The sequence below is a fragment of the Lynx rufus genome, unplaced genomic scaffold, assembly GCF_022079265.1.
Source record: "Lynx rufus isolate CCGP_SWC_20201006 ecotype Redwood Valley unplaced genomic scaffold, mLynRuf1.p SCAF_10, whole genome shotgun sequence".
Classification (NCBI taxonomy): Eukaryota; Metazoa; Chordata; class Mammalia; order Carnivora; family Felidae; genus Lynx; species Lynx rufus.
In genome coordinates, this window is record NW_025814824.1 from 40,972,147 (window position 1) to 40,984,872 (window position 12,726).

At 35.9% G+C, this 12,726-nt stretch overlaps 1 protein-coding gene across 1 annotated transcript in view; it reads left to right on the forward strand.

Moving 5' to 3' along the window:
• CCDC171 (coiled-coil domain containing 171) overlaps nucleotides 1–12,726 on the forward strand; it is a 310,063-nt gene that overhangs the window by 214,175 nt on the left and 83,162 nt on the right. The gene's annotated exons all lie outside the window — the stretch shown is intronic.

Sequence of the window (12,726 nt, forward strand, 5' to 3'; positions counted from 1 at the left end):
ATTAATCATGTTATTATGTTATTAATGTTATTGTCTAATAGACAATTTCTTGAAAATATAATTACCTAGTACTTTTAAGATATATGGAATTCATGAATGAATCATATTTAGAATAATTCTTGGAATTAAATTTATTATATAATATAGTTCAGAAATCACTTAAAAATACCCCAAAACAAATCTTTTTAAGGAGATATTAAATAAACATTAGCAAACTAATACTTAATACACTTTAACCTTGTGGAAAAAACTAGGCCTGTGTATTCTTTTAGATATTGAAAGTGATTAGCATTATTTCATATCACCCAAAGCACTTTCAAAAAAATCTAATATTCTGAATGCTATGTTTTAAAGTAGTATTGTTTGAAACTGTGATTTGTCCCTCTCCCCATTTAAAAAAGTTTAGTTTAGACATAGTTACATCAAATCCATATATGCTAGAAATCTGAAATTTGATTTGTAGGAAAAAAAGACATCTTTGGTTAGATTTTTTTTGTACTTGGTGAAATCTTTGAAAGGAGAAATCGGTCATGTCATACATATAGCATAACTTTTTATATAGTTGATGTTGCCTTGAATTGTTTGTTCATTTTCCCAGCTAGAGGAAAACAAATGTTGGGTGGCATCTACAGTGAGGAGTGGACTTTGACATCAGAGAAAAACCATCATCAGTATGGAACATAAATGTTGTACCTTATCCTTTCATTGTGAGAGTGGCAAAATACATATTTTAAATACGATCAAGACTGCAATAGGACAATTATAATCATACAGTTCTTCAGTTGCAGTTCATCTTTTGGGTTTTGTGTGTCATATGGAAAGAAAGATATCTATAGAATTGGCCTAGAACTGCTATAGATTTATTTTTGGTTATAGCTTTTTTCCCCTTCAGATTTAGTTAATTATTTTAATTGATGTCTCTGGAAATTTCTATTTACATAGTGGTTTTTAAATTATCAATTACTTTTCAAGCTTGAAGTAAAAATGTAGGGAAGGCTAATTGATGGTTGGGCTAATTCTCTGTTCTATGAAGTTTAGGTGTGAATGAAAGGATGCTAAAGAAGTGGCCCAGAGAATCGCTCATGCCAGCCCACTGGTGTTGCCTGCTGTCCTCATGCCAGCTTTTGCAAGTTTATTTCTGTGGCCCCTTCGGACTGTCCAGAGGCGTTTTGCCACCTTGGAGAAACTGGGAGTGGTACAAAAGGAGGGTCTGGGCTCTTTCATGGTTAAAATGGTTGTGGTTGCATCCAAACTCTTCAGAGTAGTTTATTGTACATAGCCAAAATAGCGTAGCTATTTATATTTCTCTTTTTTTAACGTTTATTTATTTTTGAGACAGAGAGAGTACACATAAGCAGGTGAGGGGCAGAGAGAGAGGGAGACAGAGGATCTGAAGCAGGCTCTGTGCAGCACAGAGCCCCATGTGGGGCTCGAACGGATGAGCCGTGAAATCATGACCTGAGCCAAAATCAAGAGTCCGATGCTCAACTGATTGAGCCACCCAGGTGCCCCTATATTTGTTATTTTTTAAACTTGATACATTACATTCAACTTTTCAAATCCTGAAACTGTATTATACAAAGCAGTTGAGTGGATATTAATTTTAAAATTCCATTTGGGACGGATACTAGTATTTAATAAGGAAGGCCAGTCATTTTCATTTAAAAGCATATACCTTATTTCAAAGAAACAGATGTTTTATTTTAATTTCATGTAAATATATGTATGTATGTATTGTGACTTTTTAATGTAGGCCAGAAGTTAACTTTTTATTAAGAAACTTTTTGGGGGCTAATTTCCGGTTATTGGGTTAAGAAAAATAACAAAAGAAAACAAAATCACAACTTTCCATGAGGTGCATTTTTGATGCACACACTTCTCTATTTAGTTGAACTCTCAGATGTTTGGGAAAAAACCAGAAGTATTGAATTAAAAAAAAGTAACCATTTTAACCATTTTAAAATGTACAATTCCGTGGCTTCCAATGCATTTACAGTGTTGTGCAACTATCACAACTCTGTTTTCAGAATATTTTTATCACCTCAAAAAGAAATCCAGACAAATTAAGCAGTCACTCCTACACCTTCTTATTCCATTCCATAGGATGTCTTTTTACTTTCTTGATAGTGTCCTTTGATGGAAAAGTTTTTTATTTTTATTATTATTTAAAAATTATTTTTCAATGTTTATTTACTTTTGAGAGACAGGTCAGAGTGTGAGCGTGGGAGAGGCAGAGAGAGAGGGAGACACAGAATCCGAAGCAGGCTCCAGGCTCTGAGCTGTCAGCACAGAGCCCGATGTGGGGCTTGAACTCACGAACCATGAAATCATGACCTGAGCCGAAGTCAGACGCTTAACCGACTGAGCCACCCAGGCACCCCAAAAAAGTTTTTTAAATTTTGATGAAGTCCATTTTTTTTCTTTTGCAGATCATGTTTTTGGATTCTTATCTGAGAATACATTCATTGTCATATCTAAGATCATGAAGATTTTTCCCTGTGTTTTCTCCAAAGAGTTTTATGGTGTTAAATTCTCTGGAGTTTAAACTACAAACTTTGGGGGGCGCCTGGGTGGCGCAGTCGGTTAAGCGTCCGGCTTCAGCCAGGTCACGATCTCGCGGTCCGTGAGTCCGAGCCCCGCGTCGGGCTCTGGGCTGATGGCTCAGAGCATGGAGCCTGTTTCCGATTCTGCGTCTCCCTCTCTCTCTGCCCCTCCCCCGTTCATGCTCTGTCTCTCTCTGTCCCAAAAATAAATAAAAACGTTGAAAAAAAAATTAAAAAAAAAAAACTACAAACTTTGGAGTTACACTTTCTATTAACTCTTATATTTAGGCTTTGGTCCACGTTGAATTAATTTTTGTACTGGTGTAATACAAAGACCAAACTTGAGTTATTCCTACAGCATTTGTTAAAAAGACTTTTAATTCTCCCATTCAATGATCTCAGTACCCGTGTTGAAAATCTATTGACTATAGATATTTTCTTTTATTTCTGCACTCTCAATTCTGTTCCATTGATCTACCACACTGTTTTGATCACTGTGGCTTTGTAGTAAATTTTGAAATTAAGAAATGTGAGTCTTCCAACTTTGGGTTTTTCTTTCAGGGTTTGTTTTGGCTTTTCAGGATTCCTTGTAATTACATATGAATTTTAGAATCAGCTTGTCCATTTCCGAAGAGGACAATTTGAATTTTGATAGTACTTCCTTCTTATAACATTAAGTTTTGCAATCCATGACGTGGGATGCCTTTCCATTTATTTAGATCTTCTCTAATTATTTTCAACAGTGTTTTGTAGTTTTCAGTGTACAAGTTTTTCGCCTTCTTGCTTACATTTATTTTTAAGTATTTTATTCTTTGTACTATTGTATTTTCTTAATTTATTGGTTCCTAATTATTAGCATTTAGAAATATGAGTGATTTTTATATGTTGCTTTTGTATCTTGCAACTTGGCTGAATTTTTTAGCTCTAATAATTTCTTTTGAGGGTTCTTTAGGATTTCTCTATATAAGATCATGTCATCTACAAATAAAGATATTTATTCTTTCTGGTTTGGATACCTTGATTTTATTGTTTTTTGTTTATTTGTTGTTATTGTTGTTATTTTTGTTTTTGCCTAATTTCCTGCTTAGGACTTCGAGTTCTAGCAGTGAGATGACAACAGATATCTTTGCATTCTTCCTAATCTTAGGGGGAAAGCTTTTGGACTTACACCATTAAGTATGATATTAAGAGCATGTCCTTTATCAGATTGAGGAAGTTATTTTCTGTTCCTAGTTTTTTGAATTTTTCTTATAAAAGGTTGTTGGGTTTTGTCAAATGCTCTTTCTACATCAAATGTAATGATCTTTATTTTCAACCTTCATTCTATTAATGTTGGGTACTACATAAACTGATTTATGTATGTTGAACCATGCTTGCATTCCTGTTATACATATCACTTGGTTATCATGTGTAGTTGTTTGAATATGTTGCTAGATTTGGTTTGCCAGTATTTATTTTTGAGGATTTTTGCATCTGTGTTCATAAGGGATATTGGTCTATAGTTTTCTGGTGATATCTTTGTCTGGCTTTGGTATCAGAGTAATGCTGGCCTCATAGAATGAGTTAGGAAGTGTCCCTTCCCCTTCAATTTTTTTGGGGGAGAGTTTGAGAAGGATTGGTGTTAATTTTTTAAACATTTGGTAAAGTTTACCAGTGAAACTATCTAGTCCTGGGATTTTTGTTATTGGAAGGTTTTTACTTACATATTCATTCTTTTTCCTTGGAATAGATGTATTCAGATTTTCTGCTTCTTTTTTAGTCTGTTTTGGTACTTTATGTGTTTCCAGGAATTTGTTTCATTCATCTAGGTTACCTCATTTGTTGACATTGTTCATCTTCTTAGTACTGTTTTTTATTTCTGTAAGGTCACTAGTAATGTCCTCACACTTATTCCTGATTATAGTAATTAATTAATCTTTTCTTCTTGGCAAGGCTAGTTAAAGTTTGTCGAAGTTGTTGACCTTGCCAAGGAATCAGATTTGGTTTTCTTGATGTGCTCTGTTATTTTTCTATTCTCTATTATCTCTACACCATTCTTTATTATTTCTTTCTTTGGTTTGGTTTGGGCTTAGTTTGCTCTTCTCTTTCTATGTCCCTCAGGTAAAAGAGGTTGTTGACTTGAGATCTTTCTTCTTTTTTAATGTAGGTATTTGCAACCAAAAATTTTTGTGTGAGCTCTGCTTTCACAGATTTCACCGAGATTCTGTTGTCAGGTGCATATATATCTGGAAATTGTTGTATCTACTTGGTGGATTGATTTTTTTATTATCATAGATTTTTTTTTTGTCTCTTGTAACATTTTTTGTCTTAAAGTGTGTTGTGTATGTTAGTATAGCTGTTCCAGCTCTCTTTTGGTTACTGTTTGCATGGAATATCTTTTTTCTATCCTTCTAATTTCTTTTTTTTTAAGTTTATTTGTTTTGAGAGAGAGAGAGCGAGCATGCACATGCATGTGTGTGTACAGGAGGAACAGAGAGAGAAGGAGAGAGAGAATCCCAAGCAGGCTTCACAATGTCAGCACGGAAGCTGACGTGGAGCTTGATCTCACAAACTGAGATCATGACCTGAACTGAAGCCAAAAGTTGGATGCTCAACCACTTGAGCCACCCAAGCCACCCAGGCACCCATATCCTTCTACTTTCAATTTATCTGCGTCTTTGTATCTAAGATACCTCTTGTATACAACATATAATTAATCATTTAAAAAATTTTTTTTAATGTTTTATTTTATTTTTGAGAGAGACAGACACAGAGCGGGAGGGGCAGAGAGAGAGGGAGACACAGAATCTGAAGCAGGCTCCAGGCTCCAAGCTTGTCAGCACAGAGCCTGACGCGGGGCTCGAACTCACAAACCATGAGGTCATGACCTGAGCTGAAGTCACTTAACTGACTGAGCCACCCAGGCACCCCTATAATTAATCTTTTTTTTTTAACACAGTCTGCCAATCTTTGACTTTTAATTGGAGAGTTTAATCAACTTACATTTAATATGATTAGTGATATGGAAAGACTTCTGTCATTTTCCTTTTTTTTCTATATGTCTTATATCTATATTCCTCAATTTCTGTTTTAGTCCCCTCCCTTTTATTGTGTGATAGATAGATGTTTTGCAATATAACATTTGTTTTCCTTGTCTCTTGTTTTGCTATATATTTTTAGTTATTTTCTTAGTGGTGGCCTTGGAGATTACAATTAATATCTTAATTCTTAGCAGTCTACTTTGAATTAATAACCTTAGTTTCAGTAGTATATAAAAACCTTGCCCCTATGTAGCTCCATCCTCCCCTTATGTTGTTAATGTCACAAATTACATCTTTATATATAGTGTGCCCATCAACATAGTTTATTATTATTGTTTTATGTAGTTGTCTTTTAAATAACATGGGAAAAAAAGAGGAGTTACAAGTAAATAATACATTGTTACTGACTTTATATATACCCGTGCAATTTTTTATATGAGTGCTCTTTATTTCTTCATGTGGATTGGAATTACTGTCTGGTGTTTTTCATTTCAGGCTGAAGGACTCCCTTTAGGGTTTCTCCTAAGGCAGGTCTAGTGATGCTGAACACCCTCAGCTTTTGTTTATCTTGGATAATTTCTCTTTCATTTTTAAAGAGTATTTTTGTTGGATATAGAATTCTTGGTTGATAGTCCCCCCCCCCCCCCGCCACCCCATTAAACACTTTGAATGTGTCAACTCTGAAATTTCTATTTGGTTCCCTTTTATACTTTCTATCTCTGTGTTTGTATTTTCTATTTTGGAAGGCATTGTTCTTATAGTTTCCTTTGTTTTTTTGTACATGGTTTCCCTTAGCACTTTAAGCATATTTGAAATAATTGATTTAAAGTCATCGTGTGATAAATCCAATGTTGAGGCTTCCTCGGGGACAGTTCCCATTAGTTTCTGTTTTTATTGTGTATGGGCTAGACTTTCTTATTTCGTTGAAAACTTCATAATTTCTTGTTGAAAAGTGGATATTTTGAATAGTGCAATGTGGCAACTCTGGAAATCAGATTCTCTTCCATCCCCGGTGTTAGTTGTTTCTGCTTACTGTGGTGGTTTTTGTTTGGTCAATGACTTTACTGAACTAATTTTTTTAAGTTTGTATTCTTTTTTTTAGAAAATATTTATTATTGAAGCATAGTTGACAGACAATGTTATATCAGGTTCAGGCACGCAACATAGTGATTTGACAATTCTGTACGTTACTTAGTGCTCACCATGTTAAGTGGTCACCCTCTGTCACCATACAATATTATGACAATATTGTGTTCTGTGAGCTTTATTTTTCATCTCTGTGTAAAGTCTGTATTCTTCGTCAGGTAGGGCCACTGAAATCGCTGTTCTGTTAACTTTGTGCTCTGCTCGTGTATCAACAGAGATTTCCTTACATACTGAGATTCAGGTTTTTTTTTTTTTCTTTTTCTTGATTAAGCTTTTGTGTGGTTTCTATAAAGTTTCAGTTAGTTTCTAGAGTTCTGCAAAAGTTGATTCTGACAAATTTTGTCAGTGTATTCATTGTTTTTGTGTAGGAACTGGTTTTTGGAATTCCTTATTCCACCATTTTTGCTAACGTCATTCCCTAAAGTCATATACTTTTGTTTTCCTAATGACTTTACCAGTAGGTTTCTAATATTACTGATAACAAAGACTCTCAGGAATTGATTTCTTCTTTACATTAAGAGGCTCTCCAAACATGCTTAAGTATTTCTATTTTGAGAAAAAGAAAGTACAATAATTATATTTAAAATAATGTTCAGGATAAGGTAATGAGTGGATGTACAGGATAATATCTGAATTATTTAGGGTTAGGTATGAGAAAAGTAAGTATTTATTGGGCAATAACCAAGTGCTTAACAGAGAGATGTCTTGGTTTATACTATAGCAGGGAGTAAAAGTAAGTAAATTTAGGTAAAATTGGAATGTAGAGAAGAATGAACTTTTTTTGGAGTCATTTTTTTATTATTGTCAAGTTAGCAGAATGGCTGGATTCTTGAGACTTACAGAGATTGCTTGAATCCTATGAGTTCGGAACGATTAACTACAGTGTTTCTTGTATATGATTGCAGTAGCCTATGAACTTTAAAGGTACCTCTGAACATTTACTCAGAAGTATTAGCTGCCTTTTCAGTAAAATGTCTGAAAGATAAAACAGGAAGTCACAATCCAGAAGCCTCAGAAGGCTCTAGAAGACCTTGCATCTATAAGCCCTGTAAATTTATCGGGCTGAAATGACACTGAAACAATAACTAGGAAGCCACAGGAATTTTTGCTGATGTTCTTTTAGATTCCTTTCTATAGTAAAGTTACTTAAAACCTCTAATCCATCATAAAACACAATATTTAATGTGAATAGTTGAGTTCGACAAATGCTTTTTAAGTGTGTATTATATTCTGGAGCTGTACCAGTTTTGGCGGAAACAAACAATCAAAAATTATATACACACACACATATATGTATATATACATATGTGTGTGCATATATATGCATATATATGCATATGTATATATGTATACATATACGTATATGTATATATACATGTGTATATATGTACATATGTATGTATATATACATATATATGCACGTGTGTATATATACATATATATGCACGTGTGTATATATACATATATATATGTGTATATATATATATATATATATATATATATAGCTTAGTCCTTTCCCTCAAGGCAGAGACACAGATAATTGCAGTATACCATGGTAAACACGGATCCGTAAGATGCAGTTCGACATCCATTTAGATAGTTATTCATCTATGATGCATACCTAGAAAACTCACGGGTTGGCTGGAAGTTTCCTAGAAAAGAATGAATGCCCTGATGGGGCTGAAGTGTGAGGGAAGACGGGAAAGGCATTCCAGCAGAGAGAATAGCGTGTGCAAGTTCATGGTGGCACGAATAGCCAGACATCCTCCGTTCAGCAGTGAGTGCAAGGAGAATGCAAGAGATGAGTCCGAATGAGGCACTTGGAAGCCAGGTCTTAGCAGAACTCTTGTTTTGTTCATTGGGTTTTTTTGTTTTTTTTTTTTTCCCCCATCTAAGACCTTGGATCTTTATCATGGAGGCAGTGGGAGTAAACCAGGGTTTACGCTAGGGATGAATGTGGTCAGGTTTCTTATTGAATCTGGGTTCTGGAAGGCATATTTGCAGACTGGATATCGTAATGAAATGGTTTTAAGAGCCATGGGTCTAGGCTCAGTGAAAGCAGGAGAAGGTTTGGACCAGGGTAGTGAGGATGGGTGGTGTCAGAGAAAAGGATGTGAAACTTACTTAGTAAAATGACAAATGAAGATGAGAAGGCAACGGAGGATAACTCCCAGTATGGGCAGTGAGATCGACTGATGTTGGGAGTACAAAAAGAGGAGCAGGCTTTTTTTTTTTGGTAAGGAGAAGAAGGGAGACAATGATGCGTTTTGTTTTGGAAATACCCAAGTTTAAGGTAATGTGGAGTGATCAGCAGGATATGTGAGTCTGGACCGCAGGGAAAAAGTCAGGCTAAAGATAAAGGTTTGAGATTGATTAATGTAATACTCACTGGCAAAGAAAGAAGGCAGTGTAGCAATTGATAGGAGAAACAAGACATTACAGATAAATGGGAGGCTAGCAAATGCATTTTGAGAGATTAATTATGCCACGAGAGTTTGAAGTCCTTGAGGGATGGAACTCTGACTCCTTAATTTTTATATGCTCAGCATCTATCACGGCGCCTGGTACCCAGTAGGTACTTAATGAATGTTTGTTGAATGAGTCAAATTTTACCATCACCCAGTCTCTAAATAAAACTAAAGCCATCTCTAGATTTCAATGGAAGTCTTGCTGATTTTCCTTTGTTTATTTGACTGCTAAAAATAGCATGTGTATTTATTTTGCCTAATCAAGTGCTAGAGGAGAAAGCCTAGATTTGATTATAAGAATGTCTCCAGGAAAGAGAGGTATGCTAGCAACAAATTTACAGGGTGTAAGTGTCCTGTTATAACCTGTTTCTAGCTGGTTTGACTCCTATGAAGTAGAAGGATGATTACTTCTTTTGTTAGAGTGGATTCTGGAATAGATTAGAGTCAAACAGAATCTGACAGGTGAAGACACTATCTTGCCAAATCTTTAAATATGATTTCATAATCTTATCTTAAAAATGGTTAACCCAAATAGTACATAGTTGTCTTTGATTTTTAGTTTTCAGTGAATTTGTAAGGAACATAAACACCACAGAATAGCTTTTAATTCATAAAGCCGATAGCATTTTAAAAGTTGAACTATGATTTCATGCCTCTAAAACTGCAATTTTTAGTGACTCGTTACTGACTCTCTGAATGTGACTTGTGATCTTTGAACTCCTCTTCATTCTTAGTTTCCGGATATTGGTCCTGAAGATCAGCTGTGCAGGACTTACAGGTGTTAGCACAGCTGGCTTGCTGATGACAACTCTGTCCATATAGCTGTCTTGTGTGTCATCATTCATATTGTTCAGTGTCATTCTGACCTAGCCAAGCTAAAAATGGTACTCCCGCTCAAGAGGGATTTAAAAACCTTGACAAAGTAAAGATAAGACACTACAGAATGTCACGGACATGTGCTTAACAGGTTTTAGCCTAAACACATCTAAATAACTAATTTCAGTGTGCAGCTGCCTTTATCCTCTGAAATAATTTACCCTAGGAAAGAAAATATCTCTGTGTGGAGGACTGTTAACAATTCATAAACATATTTCTCTATTCTGGGTATAGGTTTTATGTTTGCTTAAATAGCTCAAGGTCACAGCCATCTATTTGTGGGGTGCATTCTATGGGATATAACCTACACCACAGATTTCTCATGCCTTTATAAGATGCCCGTGATCAAATCACTCTGTTTTCCAGCTTGGTAATTTGATTTTGAGCGTTCGGTTTTTCAGATCCTTAACTGGGATGTAGCCAGCTTGATAATCTGATTCAAGAGATCCATTTTTTAGATCCGTAATTGGGATGTGACTATTAACGTGTGGGGTGGTGGTGGTGGCGGTGGTGGATTTGCCCTCTTTTCTGGTGACAGCAGCTGGCAGTCATTGGAGAGTTCTGGCTCTGCTCCAGAGTTGTAGGTTAAGTTAAATAACCTGCCAGCAAGAGAAGCCTAGTTTCTCACTTCCGTCTTTTCAAATTATGAGTGCGTGTGTTTGCTGCACTGTCAATGGAGTGCCTGCTTCTCCTTCCTGTGGGTGTGGAGCACAGCTGGAACTGTTGCATGTATCTTGGGACATTATAGTTTGGGGATTTTCCGTGTGAAATGGTGACCATTGTATAAGGATGATTGCTGCCCAGGTAACTTGTCTCTCAGTGTAATGTGTATGTGCGTGCGTGCGTGTGCGTGTGTGTGCGTGTGTGTGTGTGTGTGTGTGTCAATGTCAGGCTGTGGCAGAAAGAAAACATGAATGAATGAGAATGCCCACAGGTCCAGTGAAACTATAGAGGAAAATAAGGATATCTAAACAATAGTCTCCATTACTTATCACAAAACTACTTTTATGAAATTTACACATTTTTTGCTAAGATTGCCAGACAACAAAGGAAAGGAAAAAACAAACAAAGAAACAAACAAACAAACAAACAAAACCCAGTGTTGTTGTTAGATGTAACTGTTCAGGTTGTGAATGTCATCTCCATTGCATTGACGAGCTTGAATCCCTGCTTCTATCACTAGGCACACACGAGAGTCCTGGAACTGCTAATTATCTTTTTTATTCTATTCTCTCTTTCTCCTGCCTTGTAGAATTTGTGAGTTTGGAATGACATTCTTATTTGATCACATACTGCGAGCCTCTGTATGCATAGCGTTTTTCTTGCCGCTACTGTTATTACAGAGTATATAGTTAACTCTGGCCGATGCCCTCCCTTCTCTTTCTTTTTACAAAAGCCTCTCCAGTGTGCCTGTTCTACTTGTTGAACCAAATGTTATGTTGATTAGGCATTAGGCTATGTGCCAGGAAAGTTAGACCCAGTCAAGTTGTACACTAGACTACCTGAAACTTGAAACTAGATCAGGAGATAGGACACTTACTTATTTATGAAACACTTATCTATGAAAAAAGAAGCCAGCAAGTATCTGTGAAATGGCATCCTGTGTTACTGATAGAAGGTTGACCTGCTAGGGATTGTTCATATATTCTCTGGTGAGATGTGGTTATTTAAAAAACTTTACAGATGGTGAAAAATACTGTCTTTCCTTCTTCTATACCTTTAAGGCAGAGGATGGCCAACATTTTCTGTAAAGGGTCACATAGTAAATATTTTAGGCTTTGTGGACCATATGGTCTCTTTCTCAACTATTCGACTCTGTCATGGTCGCAGGAAAACAGCCAAAGATAATAGGTAAATGAATGGGTGTCATGTGTTTCAATAAAACTTTATTTACAGTGAGAGGCGGTGGCCTGGATTTGGTTCCCAGGCTGTAGTGTGCCAAGCACACACAGCTCTCTAGTGCAGAGGTTGAAAAATAGTGTGTACGGTCTTCTGTGTCGGATGAAAAATAGAATAAAGGGGGAAGGGAAAGCAATACGGAGCCAGTGGAGGTGGAAGGAAGGGAAGAGGAAGCAGTGGAACAAAAGAAGGCAGGCAGCTGGAATCAAAGTAGAACATGAACACAGAGGTGTTACAGGAGACTCTGTGGATGTGATGGTGGTAAGAATGTTGATTTTGAAGCCACAGAGGCCATACTAGGTTGGAGTAAGTAGAATTTTAGCCAGATTAAGGGTATGATGTAAAGTGCTAATATCACTTACTTTCCCCAGACATTAAAGATTCAGGCATTGTGTGTGTGTGTGTGTGTGTGTGTGTGTGTGTGTATTATATATATATATATATATATATATATATACACACACACTATATATGTAATTATATATATACTATATATATAATTATATATATAGTATATATGTTTTTATGTGGTAAGTTTGTCTGAATTTCTATCTACAATCCTACTACTTTTCCTTGGTGTCCTGTTGGTAAAAACACAGCTAGTACCACATTCCATAAGTGTTTTATTATTATTATTTTTAACTTGGAATATTAGGTCCAAAGAGATTTATAGCTGTGCATAATACAACATGCAGCTTCACATTTTGAGAGTTGAGCAGTTTTTCTTAAAATGGCAAATTTAATCTCATCATTGAGATATCGAGCAGGAATAGC